Source organism: Giraffa tippelskirchi, chromosome 5 (genome assembly GCF_054371585.1).
Source record: "Giraffa tippelskirchi isolate mGirTip1 chromosome 5, T2T-mGirTip1v1.2.pri, whole genome shotgun sequence".
In the NCBI taxonomy this organism is placed as follows: Eukaryota; Metazoa; Chordata; class Mammalia; order Artiodactyla; family Giraffidae; genus Giraffa; species Giraffa tippelskirchi.
In genome coordinates this window covers 20,873,214-20,898,328 of record NC_137279.1, presented here as the reverse complement: position 1 = coordinate 20,898,328, position 25,115 = coordinate 20,873,214, and the positions used below count along the sequence as shown (strand labels likewise).

The 25,115-nt window shown below is 42.4% G+C and overlaps 2 long non-coding RNA genes across 10 annotated transcripts in view; one reads left to right on the top strand and one right to left on the bottom strand.

The window, feature by feature from the left end:
* LOC145507395 (uncharacterized) overlaps positions 1-20,550 on the bottom strand; it is a 721,493-nt gene extending 700,943 nt beyond the window's left edge. For 4 of the 9 annotated variants that reach the window (XR_014054820.1, XR_014054812.1, XR_014054816.1 and 1 more), the window contains exon 1: positions 4,917-5,302. This is a non-coding gene — a long non-coding RNA (uncharacterized LOC145507395). Of the gene's footprint in view, positions 1-3,212; positions 5,303-12,611; positions 12,698-13,818; positions 13,961-14,130; positions 14,235-15,685 lie in introns of those variants that run through there. The other 5 variants (XR_014054811.1, XR_014054813.1, XR_014054814.1 and 2 more) reach the window with 5 other exon arrangements.
* On the top strand, positions 1,778-21,139 carry LOC145507398 (uncharacterized). Its single transcript, XR_014054833.1, has 3 exons — positions 1,778-1,916; positions 18,914-18,949; positions 19,664-21,139. It is a non-coding gene; the product is annotated as an uncharacterized LOC145507398 (long non-coding RNA).
* Positions 21,140-25,115: the final 3,976 nt, after the last annotated feature.

Sequence of the window (25,115 nt, the reverse complement as noted above, 5' to 3'; positions counted from 1 at the left end):
GCCAGGAATGTGAAAAAGTTGAAAAATGACAAAGACAGAATCTGAGGTGAATTCTGACTGCAGACACCTAGGGATTAAAAATGAATATAGCAGTGAATTTTTATGGGGTGGGTCACCATTCTCCCAATTATCATGCTGCCCCAAATCCAGGGGAAATATCCCCACTCTGTAGACAGGCCACAGCTCTCCTTTAATGATCCAGAAGGAAGTTCTGGAATGAAGGGATGGAGGGAGGGGAAGAAAGAAAGAAAGAATGAGGAAAAGAAAAGAGTAAAAGAAAAAACAGCAGGCACTATACAGGAAAGGCAGGACTTATGGGTCAAAAAGATGGGCTTTGGAGTCAAGTAGAACCAGATTCAAACCTCAGCTCAGACTAATGCTGAAAGTTGGGCTCTTTACTTAACCTCCCTGAGACTGTTTCCTTATCAGTAAACAGGGTGAATATCCACCTTGCAGGGTCACTGTGAGTATTAGAGTCAACGCATGTAGATTCCCAGCCCAGATACTGGCACTTAGCCTCTTGATCTTTGCTGAATTACTCCACTGCCACCTCCAGCCCCAGCAGGTTCTACTGCAAGGGTGCCCATAGGGTGGGTTCACTCTACCAGCCTTCAGGCAACTTCTAACCAGGACTAGCATGTGCAGTGGGAGCCTGTTGTCTGGCCAGTGGTTACAGCTCTTCCCCCACAGATCACAGCTCTACATATGCTCCCACTGAGACTTTCCCTCAGACTACAGCTCAGCTGCCCATGTCCCCAAAAGCCCACCAGGTGGGACTCCCCGCATCCCTTCAAAGATCAATGCCCCTTTGTCATCCCTAGCGACCAGCTGCAGACCTGGCTCCGTGAACAGCACTGGCTCTGGCTCATGACAGGACAGCAGGATGAGATAGGCAGTTAGCCCGGAGCTGGGCTCCTGAGCCCTGCTCCCGGGATTGTCCCTGCCCCTAACATCTCTTAATTGAGTAATCTTGAGTGTATCACTTCAGTTCTGTGAGCCTTGGTTTCCTAGTCTCTAAAATGAAGACTTGCTTCCTGGGGCTGTTGTGAAGATTAAATGAGTTAATGAACACAAAACATTTAGAATATTGCCTGGCACACAGTGGGTAATCGATAAAATATTAGCTGTTAGAATTAATAAAGCCTTTCATCATCACCAAGGTCTCAGGTGCCTCATAATCAGGTTGATTAAGATGGCTCCCTGTTTACCCTGGGGCTTCTTCAAAACATCCTGCTTGTCCTCATGACCACCATGTGCCCACATGTGGTGCACACGCATACAAACACACAGCCTTCAGCCGTCAGCAGTACCAACCCTGAGGCAAGAGAAGACTGATTCCCTGGAGCCTTCAATAATAAGCACTGTTCTCCACCATCTCCTGATGAAGCTAAGTCAGCACTCAGCAGTAACCTACATCTGCTTCACTCAGCAGACTGCCTTCGCTTCTCCCAGGTCAGCAGGGGGGAAGGTCAGAGGTCAAACGGAATCATCTGACCCAACCCTTTGTTGAGAGATCATAAAAATTGAGGCCTTTTGGCTTGAAATGTCTGACTTGTCAGTATCACCTCAACTTACCAGGTATTTCTCAACTTTACCCTTTTCTTTGGCCTTACTCAGAAAGTTTACAAATTTGAATTCAACCTTTCAGAAAACATTTACCGAGCATCAGTTTTATGCCACGCATTGTGCTGGGGGCTGCAGATATAAGGATGACTCAGAGACAGACTTTAGGTTTCAGGTTACAGTCAAGAGAGGAAGACAGGCAGCTGGACAGATCACTTCAATGCAATGTGATATATACTAAGGCAGAGAAATGCATGAGGAGCTCGTAGAGAACACAGAAGAGGCATCCAACCGGCCAGGTAAATCAGGAAACGCTGCCAGGAGAGGGTGACTCCAGAGAGGCATCTTGAAGGGTGAGTAGTCATTAACAAAAGAATAGCATTTTTAAAGCATATTGGCATAAAAAGAACTGAAGTTGTGTCAGTTGCAGAGACATGAATGGACCCAGAGACCATCGTACAGAGTGCAGTAAGTCAGAAAGAGGAAAACAAATATCATATATTAATGTATATATGTAGAATCTAGAAAAATGGTATAGATGATCTTATTTGCAAAACAGAAATAGACACACAGACATAGAGAACAAATGTATGGATCCAAGGAGGGGAAAATGGTGAGGGATGAATTGGGAGGCTGGGATTTGACATATATACACTATTGATACTATCTATGAAATAGATAACTAATGAGAACCTACTGCATAGCTCAGGGCTTCCCTCATAGCTCAATTGGTAAAGAATCCAACTGCAATGCAGGAGACCCCCGTTCGATTCCTGGGTCAGGAAGATCCCCTGGAGAAGGGATAGGCTACGCACTCCAGTATTCTTGGGTTTCCCTTGTGGTTCAGCTGGTAAAGAATCTATCTGCAATGCGGGAGACCTGAGTTCAACTCCTGGGTTGGGAAGATCCCCTGAAGAAGGGAAAGGCTACCCACTCCAGTATTCTGGCCTGGAGAATTCCATGGACTGTATAGTCCATGGGGTCGCAAAGAGTCGGACATGACTGAGCAACTTTCACTTCACTTCACTGCATAGCTCAGGGAACTGTGATGATCTAAATGGCAAGAAAATCCAAAAAAGAGGGAATATATGTATACTTACAGCTGACTCTCTTTGCTGTACAGCAGAAACTAACACAACATTGTAAAGCAACTATACTCCAATAAAAATTACTTTTTAAAAATGTCAGGCTAGAAAAAGTGCCAAAGCTAAGGAAGGGTATTAGTGCATAATTCCTATAATTGAAATAATACCTAGTAGAAAAATAAGAAACTATAAATTTCTAGGGAGAGACTGGAAAAGAGAGGGGGAATTTCACTTCTTTAAATAATATGAGAACTCACATAAAACTAATATTAAGTTAGAAATAATAAAGAGAATAATAAAAAATGACAGAGTCCTTCCTACCTCCACCAAAAGAAAAGATGCATGGATATGATAATCTACTTCTCTCTTACCTTACTGAGGCAGGGAGAATCTCTTTGGGGATTCATGCCAAATAACTGATTTGATAAAATAAAATAAAAAAATACCCCACAAAAGCATATCAGCATAAAAAATACAGTGCAATTTTTGTAACTATGGTCATTTGGCACCACTGGAGGGCACAGAGGGCTTCCCAGGTGTCATGGTGGCAAAGAATCCACCTACCAATGCAGGAGACTCAGGAGATCTGGGTTCGATCCCTGGGTCGTGAAGATTCCCTGGAGCAGGAGGTGGCAACCATTCCAGTATTCTTGCCTAGAAAATTTCACGGACAGAGAAGCCTGGCAGGCTACAGTCTATGGGGTCACAAAGAGCAGGAGGTGACTGGGCACACACAAACACAGGGTGAGGAGGAGGGGTAGGAAGTGAGATGGAAGATGAGCAGGTACTAGACCATGGAAGGTCTAAAGTCTTTTGAATATTATCCTGGAACAAAAGAGGAAACATTGAAAGGTTCTAACAGAGCAATAACATGGTAAAAGTTGAATTTAGGTAGAAGTAAGAGGGTAGGTGGGGCAGAGGAGAAGTGTCTAGAAGAGAACATTTAGTGATTATTTATAATAATCCAAGTGAGAGATGGTAAGAATCTGAACTAAAGACCTCTCAGTAGAATTGAGAGAGTTTCTGTTTAATTTCAGAACTATTTAAGAGGGTAGGTCATCAAACTAGGGACTGCTTAGGAAGAAAAGGGAGAGGAGACAGAGATGAATGAGTCCCAGATTTCTATCATAAATGAAACATCAAGTTGTGATTTATGCACGAGAAATCCTAAGAGTATTTGGATTTATACAACAGGTTTTCTGTGCAACATTACAGATAACTTAATTTTAAGACAATGCTAAATAACAGTTTTATCACACCAACTAGGTCACAAAGAAAACAATTTCTGACCATGAAGCCTCAAATAATTGGCAGGGGTGGGGGTGCTAGCAATAGATCTTGAATCTAACTGAAGCATCTACTACTGAAGTTCAGTCTCCTGGAAATGACAGTCCATATAAAGAAGAACAGAGGAAAGAGGTGGGGAAACACACAGAAGCAAAGACTTGGATATAGGACAAATGTCTGTGGTCAAGACAGAAGGACTGTGATCAGAACAACACTAGAGAGGTCATTTTAAATTAGGAAACTGCAAAGGGAAAGGTAACTCCTGCAACATGAGAATGCTATTGTTAACAAATAGCAACTTCAGAGCAACAGAGACAAAGCCTTGGTGTTGACCCCACTGGAAACACAAGAGACCAACATTTATTTACTTCCCATCTTGATCATTCTGGACCATTCAAAATCCTGTTGTCGGGCTCTGTTAATTAGAACTGGAAAAGTCCACTTAAGATAATGGAAGATGGGTGTTGAAGATGAATTTTGGAGAGAAGGCAAATGTCAAGCCTGGGAATATGTTCTACATTTGTAAGCCATAGGGAGTCATCTCAGGCTTTAGAACAGAGCCATGATGTGATGAAAGCAAATTTTTGAAAATAGTCTGGGAGAGTTCCCTGGAGGCCTGGTGGTTAAGATTCAGGCCTTTCACTGCCATTGTCCCAGGTTTAATCTTGGGCTGGGGTGCTAAAATCCTACAAAGCATAATGGTGCGGCCATAAGAAAAAGAATAGTGTGGAAGCCCTGCACAAAATGGATTAACTTGACTGAAATCCCCTCAAATACTGCAATATGGCTGCCACTCTTGTTAAATCTTTCAGTTTCTCCATTAACTGCATCTTCAGACTCTGCTCCCTCTAAACCCCCTGGCAACACTGTTTCCTAAGGGCCCCTAGCTCTCTGTCTCAGTGATGTTCAAACAGAGGGTGTGTGTGCTCAGTCACTCAGGCACGTCCAACTTTTTGCAACCCCGTAGACTGTGTAGCTCACCAAGCTCCTCTGTCCATGGAATTTCCCAGCAAAAATACTGGAGTGAGTTGCCATTTCCTTCTCCAGGAGATCTTCCTGATGCAGGGATTGAATCCGTGTCTCTCGTGTCTCCCGCAATAGCAGGCGGATTCTTTACCACTGAGCCGCTGGGGAACCCTCACTGATGTTCAACCAGAGGAGGTGCCAAACTCCCTCAGCAGTCCTGTACAACAAAGACTTGTCCTGTTCAGAAGGCCTGCAGTGCCCGGGATGAGAAGCAGGGTATCTGATCTCTTTTGCTGCTCCTACTTTTGTCTTCTGTAAATTTTCTTCTGTAAATTTATCATCAGGCATTCTGCCAGCCAAGCTGCCTGAATAGCAGGTTAAATGGTCACTCAGCTGTCATTGAACTCCTTCTCCCTTTCAGAAGCAACTGGAGGCAAGCCAACGCCCATTATTGACCTAGTTTCACAGCAACTTAAGATTTCCACGGTGGTTTCTACTAGCTAATTCTCATGTCAACACATGCTTCAAGTTAGTTTTGTTATTAGTGGTTTGTAAGTGGAGGGACTCCAGTACAGATATGGAAACCTGTTCGTGTCTCCTACATTTAATTCACAGACTCAGAGCGTGGGAAGCTGTTTTCAAAGTTACACTAATTCTTTCAAATCTCTAGGAAATTTACTTAGTAGGGTGTCATTTGTGAAGAAATTTTAATATAAACATATCTTGCTTTTGGAATTCAAATACTTTTGTGGCCTAGTTATGAAAAGTGAATCTCCTCTACTGGTTTTTATTGTATTATTGAAGATATATTCAAATTTTTAATCTCTTTAAAGAGATTAATGCATTATTGCCATCTCTTTGAGCCTGTCTTTTCAAGTCTCTCACATTTTATCTTCTATTATTGGCCTTCTTTGAGGGACTGCAGTATCTTTCTAATTCTAATAAATTGAAAGTGTTTTGAGGGCAAACTGTCTTATTTTTTGTGCTCCTCCAGTCACTATGACAGTGCTTGGTCTATCTTAATGACAACAAATATTTGCTGATGAATTTGTGATGAAGTTGATGGTTGTACCTATTGGGAATTCACTTTTTAAAAACAATCTTGGGGACTTCCCTGGCAGTCCAGTGGTTGAGACTCTACACTTCCACTGCAGGGGCATGGGTTTTATCCCTGGTTGGGAACTAAGATCTCCCATTCCACATGGCCAAACAAGATAAAAAAAAACACTTCACAAAACATTACTGGTGTTTTTTTCAGTATTCTGCCCCTTTGTCGTCCCTGTTTCAATTTTTAAAAGTTTCATTTCATCAACACCGACCTCTAAGTCATGGATACTTCTCTCATAACTAAGAAGTCCCTAATTCCCCACCTGTCTTCCAACTAGAAATTCTCTATGCGAGATACAGCTAGTAACTTACCCTGTGGAAGTGAAAGCACAAAAATGGTCACAATTTTCCACTCATCACTTTGTCCAGGACCTTTGCAATATAACTTTGCATCTGCTGCTATCAAGATGTGGGGTCTATTTTCCCAACCCCTTGAATCAGGAATAGAAAAAAATTCCTTAAGTTGCTAAAGAAGAAAGTAAGTCTACCAAAACACCCACAGGAAACCTCACATGTAATCAATACAAAGAGTCCAAATGTAATCAATACATTTTATTTTTTTATTTTTTATTTTTTTATTTATTTTTTTATTTATTTTTTTTAATAAATTTATTTATTTTAGTTGGGGGCTAATTACTTTACAATATTGTAGTAGTTTTTGCCATACATTGACATGAATCAGCCATGGGTTTACATGTGTTCCCCTTCCTGGACCCTCCCACCTCCCTCCCCATCTCATCCCTCTGGGTCATCCCATTGCCCCAGCCCTGAGCATTTGTCTCATGCATCGAACATGGAATGGTGTTCTGTTTCACATATGATAATATACATGTTTCAATGCTATTCTCCCAGAACGTCCCACCCTCACCTTCTCCCTCAGAGTCCATAAGACTGTTCTATGCATCTGTGTCTCTTATTCTGTCTCACATATAGGGTTATCATTACCATTTTTCAAATTCCATATATATGCATTAGTATACTGTATTGGTGTTTTTCTTTCTGGTTTACTTCACTCTGTATTATGGGCTCCAGTTTCATCCATCTCAATAGAACCAATTCAAATGTATTTTTTTAATGGCTGAGTAATATTCCATTCGGAGAAGGCAATGGCACCTCACTCCAGTACTCTTGCCTGGAAAATCCCATGGACGGAGGAGCCTGGTAGGCTGCAGTCCATGGGGTCGCTAAGAGTCGGACACGACTGAGCGACTTCACTTTCACTTTTCCCTTTCATGCACTGGAGAAGGAAATGGCAACCCACTCCAGTATTCTTGCCTAGAGAATCCCAGGGACGGCGGAGCCTGGTGGGCTGCCGTCTATGGGGTTGCACAGAGTCGGACACGACTGAAGCGACTGAGCAATATTCCATTGTGTATATGTACCACAGCTTCCTTATCCATTCGTCTGCTGATGGACATCTAGGTTGCTTCCATGTCCTGGCTATTGTAAACAGTGCTGCGATGAACATTGGGGTACACGCATCTCTTTCAATTCTGGTTTCCTCGGTGTGTATGCCCAGCAGTGGGATTGCTGGGTCATATGGCAGTTCTATTCCCAGTTTTTTAAGGAATCTCCACACTGGTCTCCATAGTGGCTGTACTAGTTTGCATTCCCACCAACAGTGTAAGAGGGTTCCCTTTTCTCCACACCCTCTCCAGCATTTATTGCTTGTAGACTTTTGGATAGCAGCCATTCTGACTGGTATGAAATGGTACCTCATTGTGGTTTTGATTTGCATTTCTCTAATAATGAGTGATGTTGAGCATCTTTTCATGTGTTTGTTAGCCATCTGTATGTCTTCTTTGGAGAAACGTCTGTTAAGTTCTTTGGCCCATTTTTTGATTGGGTCGTTTATTTTTCTGGAATTCAGCTGCAGGAGTTACTTGTATATTTTTGAGATTAATTGTTTGTCTGTTGCTTCGTTTGCTATTATTTTCTCCCATTCTGAAGGCTGTCTTTTCACCTTGCTTATAGTTTCCTTTGTTGTGCAAAAGCTTTTAATTTTAATTAGGTCCCATTTGTTTATTTTTGCTTTTATTTCCAATATTCTGGGAGGTGGGTCATGGAGGATCCTGCTGTGATTTATGTCGGAGAGTGTTTTGCCTATGTTTTCCTCTAGGAGTTTTATAGTTTCTGGTCTTACATTTAGATCTTTAATCCATTTTGAGTTTATTTTTGTGTATGGTGTTAGGAAGTGTTCTAGTTTCATTCTTTTACAAGTGGTTGACCAATTTTCCCAGCACCACTTGTTAAAGAGATTGTCTTTTCTCCATTGTATATTCTTGCCTCCTTTGTCGAAGATAAGGTGTCCATAGGTGCGTGGGTTTAAATCAATACGTTTTAAATGCATTCCTTTTCACACCAGAATAAGATAAAAATGCTCACTATTACTGTAACTTCTTTATATAGCCCTCAACGTTTGGCCAGTGCAATGAGATAGGAAGATTGCCAGGGAAAAGCACAACTGTTGTTGTTTGGAAATAACAAAGAATATATGAGAATTTTATAGAGAAAATCTTCTTTAGGTCATATAAGTTCATATTAAAGGGGAAAAAAATCCAATGCTAATAGATAATAGATAGTTGCTGCCGCAACTAAAAGATAAGATTATTTAATCCTGTAAAGATGGAAAATCTCCCCCAAATTAATTTATAAATTTAATGGAATTATGAACCAAATTTCAGTAGGATTATTTTAAACATCTCATTAAACTGTTTAAAATGAGAATGGAAGAATAAGTATCCATGAATAAAAGAGAATTTTGAAAAGCAAGGAACCGAAGCAGTTAATTACTGTACTTTATTGTTTCCTAGGGCTTCGGTCCGGGAGAAGGGAATGGCAACCCACTCCAGTATTCTTGCCTGGGAAATCCCATACACAGAGGAGTCTGTAACAAAGTACCACAAACTGGGTGGCTTAAAACAACAGAAATACATTCTCTCACGGTTTTGGAGGCCAGAAGTCCAAAATGAAGGTGTTGGCAGAGCCACACTTACCCTGGGAGCTCTAAGGCAGAATCTGCATGGGGCCTCTGCTAGCTTCTGCTGGATGAGGGCAGTCCTTCACAGTCCTTGACCTGTGGCTGTATCTCTCCAATCTCTGTCTTTGTCTTCACCTCAGCCTTCTTTCCTGTGTCTTTCTGTGTCTGTGTTTTCCTTCTTCTGTCTCATGCTACTGGATGTAGGAGCTATCCAGGTAATCAGGCTCATTGCATCTCAAGTATCTTAATTTAATTACATATGTAACAACATTTCCCCCAAAATAAAGTGACATTCACAGGTTCTAGGGATTTGGATGTGGACATATCTTTTTGGAGGCCACCATTCAATTCACAATACCTGCCCTATCAGATACGAAGGCATACTATAAGGCCATAGTATAACTCGATTATGTACTGGCGCAATAACAGACTAATAGACCAATGGGACAAAACAGAGCCCAGAAAGAGTTCCAAGTTGGAAATTTGGATATATGGACAGCTGACATGATAAATCAGTGGGGGAAGAATCAGTTTAAGAGAGTTAAAAAAAAAAAACCTAAGGAGGAAATTTTAACTTAGACCCTATTTCACACCTTACATAAAGGTAAAATCTGGATGGACTAAAAACTTAAATATTAAAGATGAGCATTATATTGGTGTGTGCATTTAAGAAAGTATAGAAGAATATCTTTGTGGTATTTCAGATAGGAAACAAGACCTCAAAAGCACAAGCCATATGGTGAAAAATTGGCAATTTTTGATTATATTACAACTAAGGATTTCTTCTTGCTTATAGAATTGTAAATAACATATGTAGTTACTTCCTTGTCCAGAAGGTGAAGTTTGACTCCCCTCCCCTTGAGTGTGGGCTGAACCTACTGACTCATTTCCAAGAACAGAGTATGGAAAGGAAAAAAATCCAACTTGACAGTACAGAAAAGTGGCTGATATCACCTTAACCAAGTGTTCAAGATTAACATCACCAGTAATAAGTCATGTTGATATTATGTACCCCTTGATGTGATGTGAGAAGAAATATACTTTACTTCTGTGGTCTTCTTCCAAAAAAATGTGTAAGCCCAGGCGAATCATAAGAAAACGGCAGTCAAACCCAAATTGAGAGGCTGTCTACAAAATACCTGACCAGTACTCTTAAAAACATCGAAGGTCATGAAAAGCAAGGAAAGACTAAGAAACTAGCACAGATCACAAGAGACTAAGGACATGGCAACTAACAGCAATGCAGTATCCTGGATTAGATCCCGAAACAGTAAAAGGACATCAAAGGAAAGAATGGTGACATCTGAACCAATCTGTGATTTAGTGTTCTTAAGCCAGTGCAGAGAAGGTGATGGCACCCCACTCCAGTACTCTTGCCTGGAAAATCCCATGGACGGAGGAGCCTGGTAGGCTGCAGTCCATGGGGTCGCGAAGAGTTGGACATGACTGAGCGACTTCACTTTCACTTTTCCCTTTCATGCACTGGAGAAGGAAATGGCAACCCACTCCAGTGTTCTTGCTTGGAGAATCCCAGGGACGGGGGAGCCTGGTGGGCTGCCATCTATGGGGTCGCACAGAGTCAGACATGACTGAAGTGACTTAGCAGCAGCAGCAGCAGCTTAGACTAGTGTTATTTCTTGGTTTTGACAAATATGCCAAAAATTATGTTAACATTAGGGGGACTCCCCTGGTGGTCCAGTGGCTAAGACTCCATGCTCCCAGTGCAGGGAGCCTGGGTTCAATCCCTGGTCAGAGAACTAGATACGACCTACTGCCACGACTGAAAGAACTTGTATGCCACAAATAAGATCTTGAATGCTGCAACTAAGACCTGGGGCAGCCAAATAAATAAATAAACACTTTAAAAATAAATAAATAACATGCTAACATTAGGGAGAAGGTAATACGGGAACACTCTGCAGTATCTTTACAACTTTCCCGTAAATCTCAAATTCTTCCAAAATAAAACATTTGTCATATGAAAAGTAATTTCCTTCAACAAAAGATACCAGAAGAAAATTGCATCAGCTAAAACTGACAAAAATTAATGTCTAAAATACACGTGGAATTCCAACAAGTTGATAAGAAAGACAGGAACCCCAATAGTAAAATGGACAAGAATATGATTACACAATTCCCAGAAGGAGAAATCCAAATGACTAATAAATGTATGAAGAAATGCTCTGTATCACTAATACCCAGAAATATGCTCATTTATATGGATGAGAATGTGGAGATACAGGAAGCCTAGTTCACTCCTACAGAAGAAAAAAGTAGAACAATCATCTGGAAAATACCATGTGAGACGAAATGTTCAATTACCCCTATATTATAACCTATAATCCCACTCTAGTGCTACCACCCCAGGAACACTATTTACCCAGGACCATACACAGGCATAGAAAAGGCTGGTCTTCACAGCACTGTGGCAGCAAAGCACTGAGCCAACAATGGCATCTAAAACTGGGACTGTGAGCAAAACATAGTGGACACATGCTCTGGAAGACAATGCAGCGAAGAATTAACCACATGCACATTCACCAACATGGATAAATCCTGAAAAATTATGCTGAGTAGAAACAGTAAAAAGAAAAAAAATATACTGAAATACTATTATATAAATCTAAATGTCATACATTACATAAAATAGTCTAAACATATGTGTATGCGTGTTGCACGTTTACTAGATACGAAGGAGATAACAGGCATAGGTATGAAGGTGGAAAATACTGAAATAAACTAGCCCATGTGAGCCACAAAGAAGAGGGAGATGCCATGAGCATCTTAGGTTCAACTCTTTGCATCTGAGGTCAAATCTAAATCAAAAAGGGCAGAGGGCAGTTCTGGATGAGGGCTTGAGGAGATCACCTTTGAGCTAAGAGCATGAGTTTTAGTGTGGATGGATGGGGGAACATCTATATTGTCTTCTCAGCAGCCCTTGTCTTTACAGGCTGATTACAAAATAAGTTATTTCTTAATGTCCAGATAAGTCATCCACAGATGAGAAAAGCATTGCTGTACTTGATCTCATTACAATAAGACATAGCGACAGTACAGCCTGACACTCATGAGTAATTCTTTCCAATATCCCTATGAATCCCCTCAATTCACAAAGAACTACTATATCACATCATTTCCCCCATGATATGTATATACAAAAAGTGAAAAACGTTTTTTCCTCGAGCGGCGAGGGGCAAAGCATTAGGCCAGCCATGCAATCCACCACTGCACCCCAGCATCCCAGCCAGCTAGTGCAATTCTGATTCATGCTTCAATAAGAATACAAATTATAATATATTTTGAACCTGGAGGGTCATTTGCAAATAATGGAAAATGTAAATTCTAAATCAATGAAAGTCCAGGGAGTACTATACCATGATGACCACCCCAGTGCCCTAGAAGAGTTACTGTAGCTTTTTTAAGTGTTTAATCTCTGAAACAACAGAGGCCCTGAGCAAACCTTGCTCACTGTGATTGACAATGTGGCCTACGGCTCAGACCACTGCCGCACTGACTCTAAGCAAATCACAGAAGATTGAAATTCTAAAAGAAGCTGTTGATTTCAAAGCTTTTAATGATTCAGATTTTCAATCAGCAGCTTTTTTTTCCAGTTCATTACTCACAGACTCTGTGGATCAACCAATGTGTGCAGCTCATCTCCTCCTTAATTCCTCTAGTAATATAATCCTGTCCATCACTTTACCTGGCCCTGGAAAACAAAGCCAAAATATACATGTTCATTTTACCTTCATTTACTCTGGCAAGATTCCAAAAAGCATGGGAAACAAAGTAAGAAAAACCCAAGCATCTCAGAAAGCTTCTAAAATGAAGCCCATCAAGCCGATGATTCCTTAACACAAGTGAACTGATGGGAAATTGAACGTGAGCTGGCAGCTCAGGCTGTGATGAACGAGAGATGCATGTGAAAAAATAAAGGGAAGAGGGGAGCATCTTCAACCTCAAGTCAGGACTCTGTCCATTTCACAGTGTCATTCCACCTCGGGAGTCTGGAGATGAAAATAACTTGGTTTTGAAATACACATAGGCTATTCAAGGAAGCAGCCGACAATTTTAAATATGAAGAGGGGTATGGGAATAGGTTCCTACTGTGTAAAATTGCTTGTTATTGAATTGATTGAGTTGTCATTCGGCAAAGGTGATTTTAGAAATGAAGCTAGCAGGGAAATAAATAAAGCAGAAATTCAGATAAAATTCATTCAAGTCTTGCCACTGGTATCTGTGAGACTAAAGGATTGCAGCTTGTGAAGGTAATGTTATTAAACAAAGATGCTGAAGGTCGTTCCTTGTCACCCTTTTCTATAAATTATCCCACTTCTTCTGTGGCTCATCGACTGTCATTCAGCAGATCACTCATAGACTCACCTGGAGCCAGGGCCAGCCAGACCGTGTTGATACTAAGAAATTCCTATGCTGTCTTGCTATATAGCACCGGAAGCCCAGCTCACCGCTCCATGATGATCTAAAGGAGTGAGGGGCGGGAGGGGAAATGGGAGGGAGGCCCAAGAGGGAGGGGATATATGTATACACATAGCTGATTCACTTCATTGTACAGCGTAAGCTAACATTATCAAGCAACTGTGTGTGCTGTGCTGTGCTCAGTCACTCAGTCATGTCTGACTCTTTGCAACCCCTTGGACTGTAGACTGCCAGGTTCCTCTGTCCATGCGATTTCCCAGGCAGGAATACGGTAGTGGGTTAAAGAAACTGTACTCTGATAAAAAAAAAATTTTTTTTTAATTCCCATGGTGTCTTAAAGGTCTCCTGGAACCCATTTCCCATGTTCTGACCCCAACCATGATCCAGACTCACCTCCTGCCCCTTCAGTGCCCCAACTAAGCCATCAGTTCTTGTGGCTGACAGTAGATGATCAGAGATTTAGAGGAAAAAGACCCAGCTTTAAGGTATCTGGTGAGCTAGTCAACAATAGCACTTACATCGTCTCTAAAGGTCTGGAGGAGGGCCTGGCAACCCACTCCAGAATTCTTGCCTGGAGAATCCCATGGACAAAGGAGCCTGGCTACAGTCCATGGAGTCACAGGAAGTCAGACACGACTGAAGTAACTTAACACACACACACAGTCTCTAAAGGTATGTGGCAAGTTCCTGCTTCATTAGGGTTACCTTGAGAACTGAGAAGAATTGACTCTCAACTGTATCTTTTCTGTCCTGGGTGCTCTATAAAAATGTGTTCAATGAACGAAGGAATAATGAACAACTGGCAGTTCCTATAATAGTCAGAGAAAACTACAATCAGCAGCCAGTCCTGACAAGTCTGTGCAGAGGAACAAAACCTCGGCTGAGGGTGGGAGCAGAGGGACAGAGAACCAGCAAGGAGGTAGCAAGTTTCCAGGACTTTGGCCAAGGAGATTAGGCATCAGAACAGAGCTCCAATCCCAGCAGGGAATGCAAGTGTGGAATGGGATCAACTCGGCGGAGCTTAAAGGAAGTGTGTGTACACTCCACCGTCAGCTTGGGCAGGGCAAGCGGGCAGGGGGCATCACAGAGGAGGGGACCTCCAGGCCTGCCCCAGCTGAGCAGGGCCCAGAAGACCGCTGACCCAACTCTCTCATCTGCAGCTCCACCTTTAAAAACTGGCTCTCGGGGTGGTATAAATTTAAGTCAAGGACTTCCTCTGTAGGGTATTTCATATAAGAGCCTGCTCTTGTGGAAAGTGCACTAAGGAGACAACTTCAGAAACACCAGATTCAAGTCCCAGCCCTGACGGGATGCGCATGTGTCCTTGGACAAATCACTGAACTTCTCTAAGTTACAGGTCCCAGCTCATAACTGGGGGCAATGATTCAACCTACTGGAGTGTTGGAGCATAAAGAAGGTTCCACATGTGGAAGTGCTCAACAAAGAACAGAGTGCTATAAGTGTTGGCTATTTGTGCCTTCCACGGTATTTCATATTGAATCCAATGTTGACCTTGTCAAATTAAATTTTCTGTGATTATAAAGCTTTGATTCCAAGAGATTTTTAAGCATTAAGTAGGCAAAGTGAGTTGTGGAGGGAGCTAGAGAGGCCTTTACCGGAGCCTCTGAAATCACACTGCAATCAATATATGTACCCAAAGCATCTCCACTTAACCCAGGCTCTGCTGGAAGCTGTGATCCTCAGCCCCATCTGAAGCACATTTAAGTGTCTGCCAGAGGGCATGTAAATAAAACCTTCACTGAGGTAAACAGTTGTTCAGTTTTACAGCCTGTTCACACGTAACTTTTATGTCCCATTATGATATACGGCTTCTGTGTGTTTTGAAGGGCTGGAAATGTCATTCCATGTGGCATCCTCTATGTGATTGGCTGATAAACGATTATTTACTTGCTAGCTTTCACGGCCCATGAAAGTCTTTAAACTGGAACGTTGTCCCTAACTACCCGTTAGTGATTATGGTAATTCTTTCTAACAGGATGTGAGCAGCCATCCTGACAGCCTTCGTGGTACAAGGAGGAAGGTTGGGTAAGATAAGGAGGAGTTCACCCTCAACCCAGGGGGTTCCATCTGGTTGTCTAAACCAAAGGCTACGCCAACCATTGGTTGTTGTGTTATGACCAAACGTGGAACGTGTGCACTCTTAACACATGGTGCATGTCACAAACATGAAACGATTCCAGGAAAGAGCTTGAGTGCTATAAACAGCACCTGTTACTGAGTCAAGTGACTGAACCCTCACCTTCTGTTGGTTTCACCCCGAAGTGACTGTTCAGCTGCTGCACACGATCTGAAGGCTCAGGCAGGAGAGTCAAGTATGTTTGTTCCACTTCCTGGTAACACCTGTGAATGCTTCTGGGATGGAAAGCAGGTCACTTCTCTGCCCTGAGAGAAGCAGCAGCCCACAGCTTGAAAATGGAATGGATCTGAATTTTGCCTGAAAGCTTGTTGGTTGGAATTTGCAAAGTACTTTTAATAGAAATAACAGTATAATTAAGAGTTTGAAAATGTTACCATGGTTATTTTAACAACAATAGTTACCAAGTATGGCATGCTTATTGCTTGCCAGAAGCTCTTCTGAGCATTTTACACATAATAGTTAACTGATACAGTAAGCCAATGAGACAAGGTTTATCATTTCCATTTCACAGAGGAGAAAACTAAGGCTCAGAGAGGCTAAGTAACTTGCCTGCACTCTTGACCACCCCTCCATTGTTGGTGGAAGCCCTTGTAATCTTCATGCATGCACGCATGCTAAGTTGCTTCAGTCATCCGATTATTTGTGACCCTGTGGACTACAGCCCTCCAGGCTCCTCTGTTCACAGGGTTCTCCAGGCAAGAACACTGGAGTGGGTTGCCATGCCCTTCTCCAAGGGTTCTTCCTGACCAAGGGATCCAACCCTCATCTCTTATGTCTCCTGCATTGGCAGGCAGGTTTTTTTTACCACTAGCACCACCTGGAAAGTGCTGTGATCTTCATACTTTCCATATTTCCTCAATTTAAAAAGAAACTCTTTTAATTGTATTATACTATCAGGAAGATATTTTGTCATTAGCTTTCTAGGCTAGACCTCAAAAATCAATATTAGCTATACACAGCTGATTCATAGGAACACAAGTCTGAGCAGGGGTCCAAGTGAAAGACTATAAAGAAGATGGAAAATGAGGAACCAGGGGTAAAGGAAGAATTCAGAGCTGGGAGAGGAAACAGGCAAGCCAATGGAAATGGAGGAGAAGAGGTCTTCACAGACAAGGATGATGGCATGTGAAGACGAAGGGGAAGAACATTCCAAGCAGAGGGGACAGTTTGAGCACAAACATAGAGGAGAGAGCCTAAGGGTGGAGAACGTGGAAAGGAGCAGTGGCAGGAGGCTGGAGCTGAATGGCGAGATGCTTTCAGTGTCAAATTAACAACTTTGGACTCAACTCCATCCCCGAACCAGTGCCAGTTTTTACTTCATGCGGATTTTGTAACATAAAAAATGTAATGAATATTAAAACTGCTATCTGTCAACTGGAAAAAGAAAGAAGCAATTGTTGGCACCTACAAGATCAAAATTTTTAAAAAACGATGACATTACTTAAGTGTCATATTTATAATAAGAATCATCTTCTCCTTTGAAGTAATGAAAAAGATGATTTTCACATTTTCAAAATACTAATGATAATTCAACACATTAAATTATTACCAACACTTGAATGTATGTGATCATGGGCCAGTTCTTCTGGTGTGTTGTTTTGTTTTTTTTGACACCATCCCAAGCACTCCATCACTGTTTCAGGAACTCAGTAAACACTGAGGACTAGAGTTTCTGGACAAACCTCCAGCCTCAGCAGGTACCTGGAAGTATTAAGCAGGGAAACTGAGGCAGGAGTCCAATGATGAACTAACTCAGTGGCATGTAGAGACTGCTGCTTGGAGCCTCCTCGGGGTTTGGGGCTTAGCTCAGCAGAAGAAAGAACCAAATACCAGGTACCCCTCCTGGCACAGCAGAAATACACACTCATTGAGTGGACCGGGTGCCAGATACTTGAGAACTCAGCCTCACAGCAATTCCTCCAGAGTCACAAGAAACCCAGGGCCCAGTGGAGTAGAGCTTGGAGGTGGAGGGCATCCATGAGTCCTGAGTCCAGAGTCTGGTGGGGCAGGAGGGGAGGTGGCAAATGCAGGGGTCTGGGCAGAGACTCTCCTAGACAAGATGCACAGGGTCTTCACCAGTCTTCTGAAATTGTGCAATTTGGCAGTCTCCCCTGCTCGCATGTCATTGGGAGACAAGACAGGATGTTTGTTTCAGCTTTGATTTGTTTTGGCCATTGTGCCCAGAGCCCATGTGGTCATGTTCCAGCCCAGGATGGGCCTGCCCTAACTCTTGGGCTTCATCTCCATCCTTGCTGCCACCATCTTGGACGCTTTTCTGTTCTTCAAAAAGCACCACACTCTCCACTTTGGATATTTTGGAGTCTTTTCCTTATGACAGGCACATTCTTCTCCCCTTGGTCCTCTCTCCTCCTTCACCTGTTTACTCAATTCTTCACTCATATGTTGGCTTTGTTACAGAGTCCAAGCTCATACCACTCACTGCACAACAGGTCAATAAATCAAAAGATAAGCTGTTGAGGCAAGGAATAGTGACTTTATTTGGAAAGTCAGCAAACAGAAAGATAGCCGACTAGTGTCCCAGAGAACCATCTTCCCCAAGTTAGAATGCAGGCTTCTTTTATACTAAAAGGGGAGGGGATGTTGTTGGTTATTGTAAACTTCTTAGTGTCAGAATCCTTTGTTCTTGCAGCTGTCCATGTAGGTCATTGCATGATGTCCCTGTTAACTTCCTACAAGACAAATTCTCCATTGTGCAACTTTTTACGTCTGTAAGAATGGGAAAGTGTTATCCCTTTAAAAGTCAGAGGCTTGAGAATGGGCTATCCTGTATATTTTAAGCTATAGGCAACATTCTTAACTTGTAGCAATAAAAGGTGTATGTGTGTGCTAAGTCATTTCAGTCATGTCTGACACTTTGCAACCCTATGGACTATAGCCCACCAGGTTCCTCTGACCATGAAATTCTCCAGGCATGAATACTGGAGTGGGTTGCCATGCCCTCCTCCAGGGGATCTTCCTGACCCAGGAATCGAACCCTCATCTCTTATGTCTCTTTCATTGGCAGGTGTATCCTTTAGCACAAGTGCCACCTGGGAAGCCCAGCAATAGAACAAAAAGGTTAAAGTAAAAGAAACATCCAACATGGAGTCAGATTTGTTCTTTCCTATTACAACTTAAACAACACTTCCCAAGGGAAGCCTTCTCTCCTAGATCAGACGAATACCTGATATATACTCCCAAAGCACGTATTACCCCCTTTTATAATTCTTATCACACTTGTAATTATGTGTTTGTTGTTTCCCACCCCTCTACACCATGAACTTTATAAAGCAGGACTTAAATCTGTCTTGTTTCCCATTGTATCCTCAGCATCAAGAACAGGACCAGGCACAGAACAGAAGACCAGTAAATATTTGTTAAATGAGTGAGCAAGAGTCACGTGTCTATGGAAGATCTGAAAATTTGCTTTAGTCCATTGTGAGCTCCTAGAGGCTGGGACCGAGCCTGATTTGTCTTGCACCTGTGCTGCCTTGCATTGCTGACGTCACATTGCAGGGACTGGATTTTAAAAGGGTGACAGGAGAGCGTGAGATGGCATTTCCTCACACCAGGCCCTTCTCTTCCATCCAACCCCAGAAGACCAATGGGGTTGGAATTTCACCTCACCCAGCCCCGCATCAGTTTCCTCTTCTCAACTCCTACAGGCCTTCATGGCTGTGCCATTCCTTTGGCACTTGTTACCCCCTGCTTTTTCATGTCTCTCTCATGAGCTCCTTCAAAAGAGAAGCTGTCTTCTCTTTCCTTTAATTTCTTGGCTCCTAAATAATTTCTTGCTCAGAGCCAGTGCTCTATATATGTTCCAGTGCTCTATATATGTTCATTGAGGGCTGAAGAGAAGCTGAATGTTTCCAAAAAGATTTTTTAAACCTCCTTCCCTGGTGGACTTTGAAAAATTAGGGTGGATTTTCAGGTGTGTGAGAAAGTTGAATGACAGCTTTCCTGGAAGCAGAAAAGTAAACTACATGAGTCCCTCTCCAAACCTTCAGTTCTATGAAATTAAGCATCATGTTGACACTGTAAAAAATGAGAAAGTGCTCTTTTTGTCTTTATTCATTTTAGACAAAGCCTGGCTGTGTCGGGTATGCTCTGGTTTCGAGGGTCCTGGAAGAATGGGAAGTATTCTTCACTCTGACTTCAAGTAAACATGGCAGGTCCTTGTCCTACTAAAGACAGAATGAACAGCTTGCTCAGAAAAGCTGAGGATGGATTCCCAGAATTAGCCCAGAAAGGACCAGCAGCACCACAGACTTGACCCTGTCGCTTCATAGACGAGGCCTTGCTTCCAAAAGGTCCTATCCTCACAATGACTGGCACGTTGCCCTGGCCTGCAGATAACACGAGAAATCTCACTCTGCCTTTGCACCAGGATCCTCCTTACAGTTCTGCTAAGCCTCTCTACACCTTCCCTCACAGGCAGAGGCAGGAAAGGCCCCCTCAGAGGAACCCATTGCTAATCCATTCCCCTGCTTCTGTGTCACATTTAATTACTCACTCAATACAGAGTTATCTGTACTGCAACTCCAGACTAATGAGATACTGCGAAGCCTTCAAATTGGGGATTACCAAGTACAGCATGTTGTACTAAGGTCAGTTTGGATGGTTCTAAAGCTCTGATTACTACACGATCACCTTCTTTTTAACTTGAAACACTTTTATTTCTCATTTTTCAAAAGGGAAAAACTGTAGGGTGTTTTGGAAGAGGCAAAGGGTGTTGCTTGGTTGTTTGTTTTGACTGCATGAAAGCCTCAGTGATCAATATCTAAATCCTCAGAGCTGCATTGAAGCTACCACCTTCGTAATCTTCCCAACGGGGTATGCTGACCTTTGCCTTAAGGGAATAAGAAATTACAACCTCTTGATGACATTTTTGCAGGGAAATAATGCAAGAGGCTGGATAGCCATTGTTTTGAATGTGTTTGCATTCTTACCTAGTTTAATGATCAGAGAGACCCCATGTAATCCTTTTATCCTAATTCCTTATCAAGTCCATCTCACAAAGGTACTAGGACTTTGCCTCTCACCATATTTGCTATGCCCGGGAAACTGGGGTCATGGAGAGCTTCCTGCACTAGGACTACATACCCCCTATGCCTGTCCAGTAGCTGCTAGTCACATGTAGCAATCGAGTAGTTGGAACATGGCTGTCCTGAATTGAGATGTAAGTGTAAAATACACACCAGACTTTAAAACCTAGAATTTTTAAAAATTTAAAATATCAAATTAATGAGTTTTCTACATTTGATTACATGTTGAAATGAAATGTTCTAGATGTATTGAGTTAAATCTGGATTTTTCATCCTCAGTAGCATAGACATTTGGGGCTACCTGGTTTTTTGCTGTGGGATGCTGTCCCCTGTGCATTGTAGGATGTTCACTTGTATCTCTGGCTTCTTCCCATTAAATGTCACCAGCACACTCCCAGTTGGGACAACCCAAACTTGCCTAATGACATTGCTAGACATTGCCAAATGCCCCCAGGGTGCAAAATCTCCCCTGATTGAGAAACATTGGGATAAATAAAATATACTATTAAAATTAATATCACTATTTCATTTTACTTTTTTTTAATGTGGTCACTAGAGAACTTAAAACTACACTTGTGGCTTTTATTTATGCTGGACAGTGCTGCCCTAGACTGAGCATCCTGAGATCAAGGCTCTTTCTTTTCATTGTTGCATCACCAGTGCTGAGGGCAAGGACCCTTGGGCCTGGCACAAAATGGAGGAGCAAGAGCAGAACCACAGCCTGTAATGTTTGCAGGTAGGGTTGGTAGGCGGCAGCCCACTGAAGACATTCGGGTAAGTAATAGGAAGGAAATGGGATAAACACCGATAGGTCACAGATCAGGCCCACCGGTGCTAGAAGAAACCAGTTGCAACAATCCTAGAGTTTGAGGGAAAGAGAGTTCTAGTAATCATCGTGAAATCACAGGCTGGACCTGATGGCATACTAACCATTGGATAAAGTCCACCTCAGGAACCCATGTTGTCTTTTAACTGAAAATAGCTTTGCATGCGTGCGTGCTAAGTCACTTTATTTGTGTCCGACTCTTTGCAACCCTATGGACTGTAGCCTGCCAGGCTCCTCTGTCCATGGGATTCTCCAGGCATGAATACTGGAGTGGGTTGCCATACCCTTCTCCAGGGGATCTTTCAGACCCAGGAATGGAAGCCGCATCTCTTATATCTGCTGCATTGGCAGGCGGGTTCTTTACCACTAGCACCACCTGGGAAGCCCAAGAATAGCTTTACTAGTGTTAAAATAGTAAAAAAAAAAAAATAATAATAATAATAATGTATCATTTGGAGACATAATATTTCAATCAGCATACAAGCTCCCAAGTCCCTCCGACACTTGCTTATTTTCTACTTCCCAATTCTAATCCTCTTAGTCTGCCCTTCTTCAGCTGTTCTTTCCAATCCTGCGTTCACCTTCCCACCTATCAGACCACAAAATCCTCATAAGTTTGCTATTCTTAAGGCACCAAGCATACCTTTCCTCCACCACGTGTGCCCAACCTGTTCTCATATGGTCACATCTCCCAGGTTGGGTGGGAACTCTTTACTCATACCCTGACTTGCTCACCACCTCCAGCTCTTCTTAAACTGGTTCTTCCTAAACCTTCTTCTAATACTTAGGCCTTAATGAAGGTACATGGTTCACGGCTGAGTGCATTCTCTAATGCCAGACATCTTGCACTGCCCACAGTAAGGCTCAGGGATCCTGTCCCATAACCTACCCCACTGTGCTCATGACAGAAAAGAAACTTTAACATTATTGTTTTATCAATTAAGTTGTCTTTCATTGAAAGTTAACAGAGAACTCCAACTCAAAATGACTTAACAAATAAGGTAGGCAACTCCATATTTAATTGGGTAGCCTAGGGACATCACTAAGGACCCAGGTGCTTTGCAACAGGGGTCCCTGATGGCACTGGTCCATGGCCTGTTAGGAAGTGGGTTGCACAGTAGGAGGTGAGGGTCAGGCGAAACCAAAACCATCCCTACCCCCACTCCAGAGTGTGGAAAAATTGTCTTCTACAAAACCGGCCCCTGGTGCCAAAAATGATTGGTCATTCTCAGAGAGTCCACTTTGTCCTTAGTGTTGCTCCCTTAATAGTCCCAGAATATCTGCATCAGTCCCAGGTGCTCCATTCAAAGACTTTGTTCAGAGGTGGAAAAGAAGCCATCTCTTCTCTGTGTCTCGTTTGAAAAGTGAGAACCCCTTTCCCATAAGCCCCCTGCAGACTTATCACATCTCATTGGGAAGAGTTGCTTCATGTATCTATACCTAACCACTAACCATCAAGGAGGAGAAGGGACGAGAAAGGATGAGATGGTTGGATGGCATCACCGACTCAATGGACATGAGTTTGAGCAAACCTCGAGAGATGGTGAAGGACAGGGAAGCCTGGCGTGCTGCAGTCCATGGGGTTGCAAAGAGTCAGATGTGACTTAGGAACTGAACAACAACTGGTAAGGAGGAGGGGACCACCAGGATTGGCTCAGACAGTGGCTGTCAAAGCCTGGTCTTCAGACCAATAGTATCACCATCACTTGAGGCAAATTCTCTGACACCACCCAGACTTACTAAATGAGGGCTGGTGCCCAGCCACTGGTGTTTCAACAAGCCCTCTGCATGATTCTGATGTCCATTAAAGTTTAGGAACCATTGGCTTAGACCAATCTTGGCTTGCTTCTGGGCTAAAGCCTGCCTCCCTTGAAACATGCAATCATGATAAGGGTGGACACATAACAAAATCAGGGTTCTTTTATAAAGGAGAAAGGAGTGACGTAAGAATAGAGATTGAATAGAGGGTGGTTAAATAGTCAACATTACATGCTATAATCACCAAGTCAATTTTTTTCCCTTTCTGACTGGAAAAGAAGCCTTCCTATGTTATACACTTTTATTGCACATGCCTGGCAACCACTTTACAATAGTTCAAAGAGTGTTTTGGGAGTATTCTTAGAAAAAGTTTAACTCTATTTCTATACAATATTCAACAAAAACAACAACCCTCTAGCAACACAGTCTTCAAAACTATTACCCATAAAAGGGTTTCATATTATCCTCAGGATAATTTTATAAAGTAGAAAGAGCAGTTGTTATTTTTATTTTCATTTTACAGATGGGAAAACTGAAGCTCAGAAAGGGCAGAATCACATAGCCAGCAAATTTTAGAGTGAGCATTCACTTTGTAGATCTTCTGGCCTCAACTTTTTATTCCTTCCATGATGATACCAGGCTTTCTCCCAGATAAACATCTCTGGGCAGAGGCCACTGTGATTCAACACACCCAATGTCAGAACTCTGTGGGGCAATGATGTCCTACAATAAAGCATATTAGGAAGAAAGCCATGGCTGTTTCCATAACTTTCACCTGCATGGCCTGTTCCGATGCGAGACAATGGAATTCCACCTACAAGAAAATCTGACAGCTAGAAGAAATGGCAGAAATTTCCCTACCACTGTTAATTGTGCAACAGAGAGATTTTGCATGCTGCTTCCCAAGAAAATGAGCATTTTCATTAACACTGTTGACATTATTGACCTAAAGTTCAGCGAAAGAGATGCTACCCTAATCACATTGAAATTACCTAAGAAGATATTTTTCTCTAGAAAACCCAAATGAATTTTTGTTTTATTTTTGTAAGCTAGAAATATGAATAATTTTGAATTGATGCCTTTGAATTGTGGTACTGGAGAAGACTCTCGAGAGTCCCTTGGATGCAAGGAAATCAAACCAGTCAATCCTAAAGGAAATCAACCCTGAGTATTCCCTGGAAAGACTGATGCTGAAACTGAAGCTGCAATACTTTGGCCACTTGATATGAAGAGCCAACTCTTTGGAAAAGACCCGGATGCTGGGAAAGATTGAAGGCAAAAGGAGAAGGGGGTGGTAGAGGAGGAGATGGTTAGATAGCATCACAGACTCAATGGACATGAATTTGGGCAAACTCTGAGAGATAGTGAAGGACAGGGAAGCCTGGGGTGCTGTAGTCCATGAGGTCACAAAGAGTCAGATATGACTTATCAACTGAACAATAGTAACAAATGTTTAAATATAGCACACACAGTATACATTAAAATAAATTTCAACAGTAATTTTCAACTAGGGGACCCAGGCTATAATGTTCTCAAACAGCCATCAAACTAGGAGCTCAAACCCTAAAGATCACATGGGGTTCCTGGGGCAACAGAACCCAAGAAACAGAGCCGTTATGTTTCTCAACCCCATCTCCCTTTAATCTAACCATTCTCCAGCTCTGCCAGGAATTCCCTTCAGATCTCGGGAGCACTCATTACTAGAACAGTGCTGCCTGAGATGGGAAACTTAGAAGCTCTACCACAGCCTGAGTCAACCTTGAGATCCTAATAGGCATCCAGAGACCCAAGGAGCAGAAAATAGTACATACCTGAAGACTCCTTGGAGAAAAGGACTTTTGCAGAGAAAACTACATCAGCAGACTTTATTAGGAAACCCTGAAGGTAGGACAAAGGCAACGTT